This window comes from Lissotriton vulgaris, chromosome 3_2 (assembly GCF_964263255.1).
Source record: "Lissotriton vulgaris chromosome 3_2, aLisVul1.2, whole genome shotgun sequence".
Classification (NCBI taxonomy): Eukaryota; Metazoa; Chordata; class Amphibia; order Caudata; family Salamandridae; genus Lissotriton; species Lissotriton vulgaris.
Window position 1 is genome coordinate 7536195 of NC_141690.1, and position 13737 is coordinate 7549931.

The 13737-nt window shown below is 47.1% G+C and overlaps 2 protein-coding genes across 3 annotated transcripts in view; both read left to right on the plus strand.

Moving 5' to 3' along the window:
* Positions 1–13737, plus strand: part of PDS5A (PDS5 cohesin associated factor A) — a 1517933-nt gene that overhangs the window by 425220 nt on the left and 1078976 nt on the right. The gene's annotated exons all lie outside the window — the stretch shown is intronic.
* Positions 8883–13737, plus strand: part of LOC147725289 (uncharacterized) — a 39360-nt gene continuing 34505 nt past the window's right edge. Inside the window, exon 1 of the mRNA XM_086964592.1 lies at positions 8883–9541. The gene's annotated coding sequence lies outside the window, so the exon portion shown is untranslated. The remainder of the gene's footprint in view (positions 9542–13737) is intronic.

Sequence of the window (13737 nt, forward strand, 5' to 3'; positions counted from 1 at the left end):
CATTGCTGATTCAGAACAGAGTTCAGTCTGCACCTGGTCTATATCTAATGAGATCTCCAAAGGGCATTGCCAATCTTTGGAGGCTCTTAAGCCTCTCACCCCATCCCATCAGAAGACTGGACACATTGTACAGATCGTATTGTGATACCATTAAAGGATTTCAAAATGCCCCACTCAATGAAGACCTTGACGAGAAAGCAAAGAGCTTACTCCCTGCTCTCTATACTGATTCTTGCCTTTACTTAGATCTGCAGAATGGTATTGGACTTGACACTTCTCCTTTGCGGTAGTAGTCCACAGAGCACCAGTAGTGTTTGACTTACAACTACCTACAATAGAAGCTGAGGCAACCTTTTTGGCAGAAATGTTATGGCCTATGCCTGAAACCTTGGAGCATTTTCTGACCTTCAAAGAGGCCTTGATGGAAACTTTGATAGTGACTGAACCAAAACCTTTTTTTGCCCTGCTTGTAAGGCGCATGTCCTAGGCCCGTTGCTATTCCTCCTTTGACATAGCACCGACTTCACAGAACTTGGTAGTTCATGCATCTATTAGAAGGGTGAATCAAAATGTCTATCCTGCTGCACCTCCGAGGGAATTCAAGTGCATCAATGCTTTTAGGAAGAGAGTATTTTCTTAAGCCAGATTGGCCTCCTGTTTGGTTTGCCTACCAGGATGAAACACATACCCTCTGGTACATAACCAGCAAGAGTTTGATAGCCATCCTTGATTAATTTTGAAACACCTTTGCCCATTTGATTCAAGACTGATAGCATGGCAACCAAATAGGCCTTGATTGCATTGAATGCTCCACTGGCACCAGTGTGCTGATCCGGTGCCATGCATCAATGCACATAACCGAATTCTCCAGGCATCCCTGATGAACTTGCCTTTTAGTGCCTCCAGCCTTTTTTGTGAAAGGACTGATGCTGTGTTGGAAAGCATTAAAGACACCCTTAGTATGGTGTTCTCCTTTGGTCATATCTCTCTGCATCGTCCTTTCCACCACCAGTACCCAAAGTTCTGAGGGTATGTCTGAGGTCTCACCTATATCCAGAAGCACAGCTCACTGCCTGCAATTCAGCCTAATCTGCCATTTCACAGCTCTAGTGGACAAGGTGTTGGCAGAGGTAGTGTACACCACCAGGGACACAAGTCTTCCTCTGCCGCAACTACGGGTAAGCTGTTTTGATTTCTCCTCCCATTGTCAAGGTCAGTCAGTAGAGAGAAATTGTGTTTTTTTCCTACCCAGGTGTAGTGTCATTATATCAGATCAGTGGGTGTTTTAGATTGTTCAGATAGGTAACGCTTTACCCTTCACATCTTCCCCTAACATCCTGTTTTAGCTCAAAATTTTCTAGATCATGCAGCCATCCTTCTTTGGGAAGCTCAATTAGAAAATCTAGAGCAGTACTACTGCACACCAGTAGGTGGCTTTGTGTGGATCAGTGCCGATGTAGTGACATTCCAAAAGTGACGAGCTGAGCTGCATAGAAGTGCCACCAATGCTCACTGATGTCAGTTGCGTTCTTAAGCTCTGCTCACCCTCAGACGCAGAGCCTCTCGGCAGATCCAGACCAGTGTTCATATTACTTAATTGGGACTGTTTTTAGATATGGAGTAATCTCAGTGAGGCTCTGTGAGGAATCTGCAGGTTAGGTGGAGTATCCACCAGATAAATAGTTACCAAGGGTAAGTAACTTGCTATTCTGGTAAGCACTTCTAGCTGCAGGTTCATCATCTTGTGAATAGATGCCGTAGCAATATGTTCTAAGCAGTGGGTGTGTGAATTGGCTCAGACCAAAAACTCCTGATGGATCGAGCGGTGAAAAATGCCTCTCTCGATGGACCAGACTGTCCCTGCAGAGGTACTTCGTAAAAGTATGTGCTGACATCCACGTAGCTGGCTGAAAAATATCCAGGATGGGCACTCTGAACACCAGTGCAGTGTGTAGCTGCTTTGGCTCTGTTGGAATGAGCTTGTACGTCTTCTGGAGGCTGCTTCTTATCCAGTGTGTAGCAGATCTTTATGCAGAGGGCAATCCATTTGGAGACGGCCTGTTTTTGTACAGCCTGACCTTCTTTACCACTGAGAAACCCAGAGTTGATTGTCCCTCAATAAACTTTGCTGCGATCTATATAAAATATCATCGCTCTCTTATAGTTCAAGTGATAGAGAGGTAAGTTAGGGCAGAGGATTCAGGAAGGGTGATCGCCTGACTGATATGAAATGGAATCACCACTTTAGGCAGAAAGGAAGCTCTGGTTATTTCCACCAACTTATCTGGGAAGAATTTTGCTTAGGATGGATTGATAAAAAGCCTGTGGCTCGCTTATATGCCTTGCCAATGTTATGGTGATGGGAAAGACATTTTTCAATGTCAGTAGTCTAAAGATTTGCAGCAGCTCAAAAGGGGTGCACATCAAAAAAGTGAGCATTAAATTAGAGTCCCACTTTTGCATTACAAAGGGTGTTGATATAAATAAGTGTAGCAAACCTTTCAAAACGTTTGTCGCAACAGGTGATTTTAAAGAAAGGCCATCCAACAAAACTTCCCAAAAAATCAGAAATAGCTGACAAATACCCTTTAACAGTGCCCAGAACAAGTCCTTGCTGGACAAAACAAACCCCAAAACTTCAGACTACTTGGCTTACAGTGGGAAAGTTTGGTGATTGCCACAACAAGCAACAGATTTGTCCTAATGACTGGCATAATCAGATTTTGTACAGGAACGCCTCACCTCCAAGATGAGATCAATGGCCTCAGGAGGAACGTCAAAGGAGTTCAGCTGTCATTGTTCCATCTCCAAGCATGGAGATGTTAATTGTGGAGTCTTTGATGCAGCACCCTACGTTGCTGCTTCGACCAAAGATCCTCCAAAAGCAGCTGCTTGATCGAGGAGAGATGCTTGTGCCCACGTGTCTCCTGTCCCAGTCTGGTGCCACAGGGATGACTTGGACTTAGAATGTGTCTTCAAGATAGAACCTCTTTGGTAAGTCCAACTTGTAAAAGAACTCACATTGATCAAGCCAGGTTTCTTCTCATTGTTGGAAGGCTCCCAATGCCACCTCTCTGTGTAGCCACTATTTGTGGCCCACTAAATGTCAGAGCCTGAGTTTTTCTGCCCTGGCGTTGTGATCCCGACAGGTGGTCTACTACCAGAGAAATTACTTGGTGGTCCACCACAGAGAAATTACAATTCCATAGCTGTAGAGCCTCCTGGCACAGGACTCAAGACCCCTTGGGTCCATGTCTCTGAGCAACTGCACCAGTCTTCCTCGGCAGGCATTAAGGCCTTCAACGCCAAGCAAATCGCCCTGAATGCTACCCAATTGATGTGTAGTTGAGCTGCTGTCGGAAACCAGAGCTCTCTGATCTCCAGCTCACCCAAATAGCTCTTCCTAGCTCCATTCTCCCCTCCTCAAGCAAGACACAATACATTCAAGGTTTGTCAGGACAAATTAAAAGTTTGGTAGTCCAATGGTGGAAATGATTTCCCGACGCAATTTTTCATGCAGTGTTCTTTTATGTACAGTTGCCAGAACTCCTATTTAGGAGACTAGCTCGAAGTGACAGCCAACACGTGTTTCGCCCCCTTACATGGCAATCCGGCCTGGGGCTTCCTCACGGCGTAAAATGTATTTGTCTATCTATAGTCCAATGGGTCCGTGTTTCTTTGGAAGAATCTCTATTATATCGGCGTGTAAGCCTTAGGGCGGAAAGTCTCTGCAATCGGCGTCTAACCAATTTGTCCTGACAAACCTTGGATATTCTCAGTTCACTAGTGTGATGGGGGTCACCCACTGTCCAGGACAAATTACCCATGCATATTGCACTCAAGAATACGGCCAGTACAGGATTGGGACCATTTTATTCCCCCTTCTCACTTTGAAAGACACAATACATTCATCACCACTGTCTAATGTGGGTGTAGTGAGGTGAGAGGTCTGACACTTTCCCAATTGCGATGCAGCTGCCACCACTGCAGGTTTTTTCCAGACTCCTCTGAAATCTGGATACAATCTGACAGATTCTCGTGTGCTCTGCCCACTGGGACTTCAAGTCCTGCTGTAGAGCCCACATATGCCATCTGGCATATTTCATCAGCAGGATGCAGAAGACCAACATTCCCAGCAGCTTCAGAGTCCTCTCACTAAGATCCAAGACCGAGGCTGAAATATCTTGAGCATAGCCCGAATTTCTCTTCCAGGGGAGCCTCATCAATAGTCGTAAGCACATGAATATTCCCGCCCATGCGCGGGGACCATGGAAAACCATATACACATATATGTGAAAACATATATGAAGCTCGATATATATTCTCGATATATCACTAGCAACTAGCAACTAGAGCAACAAAAGGCATGTGTGTGTTAATTTGTTGCAAACCAAGCGCATATCAATTTTCAAACAATGTTTTCGACAATTTTGATAAAAATTGTTTACACACCCTTCACATTTAATCACATAGAGCACTTAACATGAAACAGAATATACATATGACAAATCGATATGGATAAAATAGAATATCCACACTTGTCACAAACCACATTTACCACAATGCACTTTGTCTATAAAGAATCAGGAAGTGACTGCACGATGAAAATAAAAGTTTGTTTGTTGTAGCTTGTAATCCCGTGAACAAGCCTCTTGAGGAGGTGAAACGCGTTGGGCGAAGACAAGCGTCTATTAAAAGTCGCTGATAACTAAATATACTCGGATGTGTGCATTCTCTTTTTTCTAATCGTGGGATTGGAAGTGAGGAAATAAGGTGTCGGCTGGGCTCTGCCAAGGAGAATTTCACCGCGCTGGAATGAGAGCGCCAGCGTCAACAGGAGCCAAAACTGATGTGAAATATATATATATATAGCTGCAACAAATCGTCAATCCTGAAACTTCCTGAAAGCTTGAAAGAAGACAGCGGACCCAAAATGATAAGTGCTATTGATTTATAGTGGTAGACCCCACACCTCCGCCATGAGGCGTTTTGAGCCCCAACGGCCCTTGATCACATGGCACGCTATGGATTGCTTACAGGTTATTTAAAGTGAGGGTGCATACATTGTGCTAATTTGCAAATTAAGCATCATCATAGAGCTAGAAGATACATAGTTGGCTCCAGGCATTGCAACAATTTAAAATAAATGCTATTTTAAAAGGTAGATAATTCATAATGGTCATGAATAATCAATACATAACTAAAAAACGGAGATTAATACTACAATAGTAATTAAAAACCAATGCGACATTAATAGAGAAAACATGCGCTCGTACTGTTGTGCATATGTGTAACGCTGTTTCCTACATATTTAGTTATCAGATGTTGAGATTAAAACACCTTATGCAATGGTTACAGTGTGTGGGTATCAACACTGACGTCCCATATGTGAACCACTATTGTGCCCAAGGGGGCAGACAAGTTGATGATCTTGATAAAGTGCAAACACAAGTGCATATATCAATTTGTAGTGCAACACAACCTGTGCAAAATATGAAGAATGTGCAAAATACGCAATAATATATAAATTAATGAAATATATACAGTGACGGAAAAGGCAAACATGTTAAAATAACAATGTTCATTGTAAAGACAGGTCAATGATGTAAAATCTATGAGACCAATGTAAAATGAATAAATAGCCAGAAGAGCAAAGTACGCATACAACCAACCATTTACAGACACTTATAGAAATCCTCACTGAAATTAAGACTTGACGGATATTTACTATCGAGGTCTAAAATATAATGAGTATCGAGTTTACCCAGGATCCCCTCTCTATTTCCTCCTCTTCTGAGAGGCATGACTGCATCAATCACAAAAAACTTCAAAAATTTCACATCTCGCTGATGACAGTCATTGAAGTGCCTAGCCTAAGTTTAATCGCAGTTGGTGATAGCCCTCATGTGCTGGAGCACCCTTTTGTGAACCTGAAGTTTAGTGCTCCCTACATATCAAAGGGCACAAGGGCACTCCAGCACATATATAGCATACTCTGTTTTACATGTAAGGTATTTAGAGATTCGAATAGCCTTATCTTTAAATGGTGTGATGTAAGAAAGCGTATTCACTCCATGTTTGCATGCCTTACAGGATGTGCATTTAAAAAATCCTGTACGTGAGCTAAGCCAGTTTCTTAGCCAAGACTTCTGGACTGCTACTGACTGGGCTGTTGTGCATTGAGGCCGCTTTTCTATATGTATTGGTGGGAGATATACAGGATCCCATATTGAGACTAGGATCATTTCTGATAAGAGCCCAATGCTTAGCCATAATGTTACGTATGGCAAAATGTTGTTTACTGTATGTAAAGACTAATCTAGTCGGTTCCGTACCTGACATGGTACTGATGACTTTTTTCGTTGTTTTGGTTGCGAGTGCCTCATCTCTAGTCAGAGCATCAGTACGTTTCATAGCCGCTTTGATTGTTTTATCAGGATAGCCTCTAGCTAGAAAACATAAACGGCATAATGTCTGAGCTTCTTTAACATCCTCTTGCTTGCTACATATTCTCCTAATGCGCAGCATTTCCCCATAGGGGATGCTGTTGATTAAATGTTTTGGATGATGGCTAGAGGCGTACAGCAACGTGTTACCCGCAGTAGCCTTGCAATGAAGTTTGATGTGGATGTTATTGTTTGCAATGAAGACCTCAACATCCAAAAAATTAACAGACGTATTACTCAAATTAGAGGGAAAATGCAGGTTCAGTGGATTACAATTCAGATCCTTAATAAAGGAACATGCTAGACTTTCCTCACCCTTCCAGTTAATAAATAGATCTATATATCTAAACAGACATATAACATGAAGATCCATAGTTTGAGTGTGAAGGACTCTGAGAACCTGCTCCTCCCACAGTCCCATATGCAGGCAAGCATAACTGGGGGAGAAGCAGGATCCCATAGCCACCCCTCTGGTTTGATGGAAACACATTTGTTGGAACATGAAAAAGTTGTTCTCTAGACATATTTCGATCATACTCAACAACATTTTGTTGTGTGTATAACAATGTAATGGCCTGCTGTTAAGAAAATGTTGAATAGCTTTAAAACCATCAAGATGATTAATGCTCGTATAGAGCAAAGTTACGTCCAATGTTATAAGGATTAAATCATCTTGCCATGTTATTCCCTTTAGTTTCCTTAGAAAATCGCCTGTGTCCTGTACATAGGAGGGCAGGTGAGTCACATGTTCCTGCAAGAAGAAATCAATGTACTTAGATGTGTTTTCTAAGAGGCTATTACAGGCTGAAATGTTAGGTCTGCCTTGTGGTTGGGATAAGTGCTTGTGTATTTTGGGTATGAAATAAATACATGGAATGACTGGATTGTCATTTTTAAGGAATTTAAATTCATCTACACTTAGCAACCCTAGGCCTTTCCAAGCTACTAATTTCAAGAAGTAGTTATTTCAAGATGACTTGACAGTAGGTAAATCCAACCCTCTTGTAGCATTTCTTATCATTAGGATGTTGCCAAGCCTCTTCTAAGTACATGTCCCTAGGCCAAATGACTATATTGCCACCTTTGTCAGATTGATGAATAATCACTGATTTATCATTTTGCAATTTTTTAATTAACTCATGATACAATTTATCTTGCTTGGAGTAATTAAATTGACATCGTGCAATCTTATGATGTAATTTTTTCACATCCGCAGTTACCAATTTGTGATAATAGTCAATATTGTCCTTGACCATCAATGGGCAAAAGGTTGATTTTGCTTTGAATTGCGAGAATGCATGTACTGTTCAGGAACCTGCCAAATTACTGTCATTGTTTAAAGACTGGGTACTTTCACCTTGCAACAGCTGTAGATCTTTCAGTAACCCCATGTCTCCGGCTGTCAGATTGCCTGGACTGTTGGAATGAGTTGTCATGCCTCCCAAAGGGTTAACTCTGTGTTCGAGGCATGTAGGCTGCTGAATTCATATCTGTGCATAGATCGCCGCCTAGTGTTGGGTCCGGATGATTGCACATTGTTGTCCTGGAAGAGTCTTCGAAGTATCACGAGATAGGTGGCACCTCCCCTGGACTACAGTGCGCATGGGCATCGACTCCATCCCCAGATTGTTTTTTTCCGCCATTGGGTTCGGATGTCTTTGGTTCCCTCTTGTCAGAATCGATAAAGAAATAAACTTTCCTCGAGACCAAAAGGTCTTTAGTCTTGCGTCGGTATTGTCTTGCGTTCGGCTTAGCAACTTTCCTCGGCTCCGAGCCGAGCTCTGTACTTCCGCATGCTTTCGGCGTGGAAGGCCTTGTCGACGCTCCAGACTCATCGACCATCCATCATGGACCGTAGTCCATTCAAGAGATGTCCGGTGTGTTACTCGAAGTACCCACACATCGAGGTCTACCCGGTGTGCAACAAGTGCCTGTCGCCGGACCACGATGAGGCCAAGTGTATGGCCTGTTCGAGATTCAGGTCCAAGAAGACACTCAAGCTCTGTCGAGCTGCGCGCCTGGAGGCCCAGCAATCTGCTGCGGCGCCTACGGACATTTTCGATGCGGGGGAGGTCGAGGATGAAGATATCCTGGACGTCTCCGAATCTAACCCCGCGTCGGATGTCGAGGAAGACTACGACGCCGAGGCTTTCGAGAATGAAGAAGTCGTCGAGGAGGTAGGAGACGACGACTGGGCCCTAGGGGCCATGGAGGATAGCTCGGACGAGGAGCTTCCTCAGACTGACTCTGGGGCCGTGCCAATCGATAAGGCCCAGGTCGAGGGATCGCCTTCGGGCCTTACCCAAGACCTTGATGTGAGTTCCTCGGCCCCGCCTGTAGGCCCGGCCACGAACATTGGTACCGAGTCACTCCCGGTGAAAAAACCGAAAGTGAAACCCACGGATCGACGCCTGATGCTGCGCAAGTGCAGATATCGAAACCGAAAGTGCGCATCGCATTGGTCGGTTCGAAGACTTCGGAGGCCTCGGCGCCGAAGAAACCTAAGATGGCCGTCGAGTCGAAGGGCCAAGGCAAAATGGCCGTGCCGAAGGCTACCACGTTGAAGGCTACAGCGTCGACGCCGGCAAGGGTCGGGTCGACCACAAGAAGGTTGTCGACGACTCCAGGAAATCTCATGCGGACCCGAAGAAGCGGCTTGATGACCCGAAAGTCCTCTCTGCCCCGCCTCCACACGACAAGGCCAAGGGGCCTGCGCCAAGTGTGTCGCCTTCAAAGTGGCCTTGAAGGATTTAACTCCAAAACCGTCCTCGAAGGATTCCGTCGAACCGGCTCGTCCATCGGCCGCGTTCACGAAGAAGGTAACTGAGTCCCTGCAGCGCATACGGGAAGGCACCGCAGCAGCCGAGCCGAAGAACCCCCCGCCTGCAAAGCCTCTTGAGAAACCGGCGAAGGCGTCCACGCCGATCCTTTTTACCTTGCTGCCTAAAACGGCGCCGAAGGCTTTCGCTGCTAAACCGGGGGCCGGAGTGCCCGAGAAGGTATCTTCAACGCCGAAGGCATCGTTGGTGGTCCTTGGCCCGCGGCCTCGACAACTTTCAGAAGAGGAGCGTCAGGAACATTTCATCGACGCCGATGTGAGAAGGTGGCCTGATATGCAGTGCTCACTATTCTAGTGAACACTATGTATCAGTCCAGCAACCCTTATTGATGATTGGTTGTAAGTCAACCTTATAGACCAGCTATCCTAGTAGCGTGGATACGAGCAGTCTAAGGCTAAAGACTCGAGAGGGCGCGTTAAGCCAGCTGTTTACCACACATATACCCCTTGAATACCAAGTGAAAGGACACCACACAAGTGTTATGAAAATAAACAGTTATTTATTTAAAGATCACAACAGCCCTGTACTCTTTATGAGGACAGGGTACTAAGCACAAACCAAAACTCTTACAAAAATACTTAAGTTAGCACAGTATATACAAATGCCCGAGGGGCACGGAAAACCATATACTCTGAAAGTGGAATGCGAAATTCCTAGCAGGTAAGTACAGTACTAATAGCTTTGGGAATCGCTAGGACTTGACTAGGGAATCGTTAGATTATGTCTAGGAGGCCTAGGGGACTCGGGTGCAGTGTGTGCACTCTCACGCGAGATGCGGGACAAAAGTCTATGGTAGCTAGGAATTAGAAAGTTAGTGTTCTCGGGCGAACCCGACCTGGTAGGGAGAAAACGAAAGTAGATTCTGACCCTTGGATAGTGAGGCTATGCTGGGGCACCGAAATGCCGAAGTTACCTAGCCCAGGGGCTGCAGCTGCATAGGTCTGAAAAGACGTCGGGAATCCTCGTAGACGGACCAGGAGCCGGAAGAAAAGATGCTGGCCGGTGACCAGTGAAGAAAGTTCAGTCGGATCCAAGCCTGGATCTTGAAGATAGATGACACCTGAAAGCAGAGGGGACCAAGTTCGAGACTACTAGCCAGTAGTCAGTGGGCACCAGGAGGGCACCGGATGGTAGCCACCTCGACTAGGTGAGTGGGTGACGCTTGACTCGAAGATCTCACGGACCAGGAGGCGTTGTCGGCGACCAGGATGGAGGATCGAGCTGTCCCACGAAGATAGAAGCTGTCGGCGTCGCTGGACCCAGGATTGGGCAACAAAGCCTTGGCAAATTCAAGCCCACGCGGTGGACCTAAAATGGCGTCTGGGGTGGACCAGGAGGGTCCGGGGTGCCTCTCTTGAAGAAGGAAGCAAAGGCCAGCCTGGAGCAACCAGACCAGCAGTCGTGAAGTCGTTGGGCGTCGTTCAGAGGGCCACAAGCCAGCCGGCTAGTAGCCAAACAACGCGGTGCACAGCAAACAGCAGAAGGGCCCCACGCAGATCGTGGAGATGCAGGGGGGCTGATCTTGGGTGCTGGAGCTGCGCAGGGTCGGGGCTTCTCGGACCCCAAAGCACTCACCAGTGGAGGACACGGTGGGCTTGCAGTAAAGATGTCGTGCAGTCTTGGCGATCGTCGGTCCCTTGAGGTCTCGTCGCACTCACGGTTCTCAGCTGGGCTGTAGAGGTGAGTAGAGGTCAGAGGTGCCAGGGAAGCCGGGTCTCGTCGAGCTGGGTCGTCGGATTCGTGATGAAGGACTTGCAGCAGACCGCAGTGTTCTTTAGGATGGTGCCTGCGGATGCAGGGTGACTACTCCTTAGCCACAAGGGAGAATCTTGAAGAAGAAATCGTGAAGTCCTTTCGAAGAAAGTGGTATCTTGATTCCAAAGATGATCTAATTTTAACAGGGGGCCCGCTCCCATCTTTATACTAAAAAAGGGGGCTGACCCGGTGACTAGGTCCTGCCTATGGGTGGGACTAGGTGGGGGGTGGTTACACCCCTCAGCCATGCCGGACTTCCCCAGGCCAGGGGCTGGTGTGCCCCTGGAACTGGTTCAGACCGGCCTATGCGTAGTGAGCACCGGGGTGCCACTCAGCAGTCACCTTCCTGTAAAGCCCTGCCTACCCAGGATACACAAAACCATGTCTGGGACGGTGCTAGCACCGCCCCTGACAGGAAACCCTTTGTCCAGGCTCCCCTCGCTGGAAGGACTCCCAGCTGTAGGGGGTCAGACTCGTGTCTGTGGTGGCAGCATCCATTTTGTGGAGCTGAGGCTTCAGTTAACTTTAACCGGGGTTCACAGTTACATACATGTCGTGTCCCTCTAGAAGGGTGGAATGCTAACCCCGTCGCCAGAATTGGCGAGGGGTTAGTATTCCAATTCGTATGACACCTTACTCGACATGTTTTGATAAAGCAATACCAAAGATAGCATTTAACCGCGAGGATTATAATGCACTTAAGAGTATATGGTATGCGATATCATGGAACAGCTATTAGGACTTGATTCCGCAAGCTGCAGACAGGCTCAGCTCATGCCAGAGCACCATCTCACACGATTCCAAGCACTCTGCCTTCAGGATTGTCAAGGCCTGCCATAGGAGTGACTGATAGGAATCTGTGTGTCCATTTTAGGGTTAGGTATAGGTATACTACACCTACAGCAAAGGGTGATTACACGACTTTGCCCCAGCTGTCATGCAGCCAGTTGTGTCAAATTTAGGAGGCCAGCCAGGGGTGGCATAATACATGCTGCAGCCCCTGGCAGCCCTGGGTACACCTATGCCCTGAGTTACAGGGTCTGATAGGGTGGCCCAGTACCAATTGGAAATGTACCTAGGGTACATGGAATCCATTTTAAAGAGAGAGCAGTAGGCCTGGGGTCCTGATTGGCAGGGTCCCAGGTCGACTATGTCCAAAACCAGCTAAAACACAGGGCAAAAAGTTGGGGGCAACCATAGTCAGGATGTACCTTCCTACACAACCCCCCCCCAAACGAAAGGAGATAAGGCTATCCTTGCCCAGGTAAGCCTCTATTACCTAAGTGGCCATATAAGGAAGGACCAGCTCTGGCTTGGTTTCCCCCTGTGTCATGGTCCACTAGGCAACCCCTCACCCTAAGGGTATCTGAGGGTCTCCACCATAGGGAATCTCTGTCTCTGGTGTGTCTTGGGAAAGAAGAAGGCTGATGCTGGGATGGAGTACTGAAGTGAGGCTCCTCTACCTTTGGGCTCAACTTCCTCCAATCACCATTCATCATGTGTGCCTTTCTTTCTTTAGCTGAGATGCACTGAGCTCTCAGGGTCAGCCTCTGGCTACCTAAAGCTGGAGGCTGAGTCCCTCTGTTTGGCTTACTGGAGGTACAGGTCAGGTCTGGGGTTTTTAGGCCCCATGTTTGGCTGTGCCCACCAGTGTCCAGCTGTGGGAGTTCCCTAACTACTTTTAAGGGGGATCCCTCAGGAGTCTGTTCTATTTTCACTTGGCTAGGTTTACCAGCTTCAGTGATCCTAATCTGTTGATTAAGGGGTTCTTTTGGACAGGGGGCCCTTTTGGGTCCACCACTGGCCTCCCTGATCTCTTCAGCCCTGGGCTGACTGAGGCAGGGTAGAGAGGTGCAGGTTACCTGCTCCAGACTGGGTCCCACCTGGGAAGGGTCCACTGCCATCAGGGGTTCTGCCAGGCTAGGCCTGACTACCTCTGGGGCAGTTCCTTCAACAGGGGTAGAGTCAGTTCCCTGAGGAGGCTGGCTCTCACCTAGTGTCTGGGAGGGGGAAGACTCTTCTTCCTCCTCAATGCTCTCTGTTTGAGTGGAGTGATCCATTGTTTCAGGCTTCACAACCTCACTATCTGTCTGAGTAGAGGCTGAGACCATTTCAACCTTGCCAACCTTTTCAGGAGGGCACTCAGTCTGTGTTTGGGCTGTGACTGTCACAGCCCTCCTATCCTGTTCTGAAAAGTCTGTCTGAGCCTGGGCAGTGGCTACCACTGCCCTTCCAACCTTTTCAGGGAGGAATGGTGCTTGGACTGGGGCTGTAGCTATTACTGCCCCACTAACCTGTCTGGATAGGCCTATCATTCTGGAATGAGTTTCTTGTTCCACCTCAGCCCATGCTGAGAGTTCCAGGTCATTCCCCAGTAAGCAATCTACAGGTAGGTTATCTGTCACTGCCACTCTCATGGGCCCTGTGACATTACCCCAGCTGAGCTTGACTACTGCCATGGGATGCCTTCTTTTCATTCCATGAATGTCTGTCACCTGATAAGTAAAACCAGGGGTCAGTTGAGCAGAGGGGACCAGATGGTCACTCACCATGGTGAGGCTGGCCCCTGTGTCTCTGAATGCCTCAACTTTCTGACCATTCACTAAAACTTCTTGTCTATACTTGCCCAAAACGTGGGGTCCAGTAGTGAAGTTGGCAAACCCCATGCCAGTCTCACAGACAAGAGTGTGGTCAGG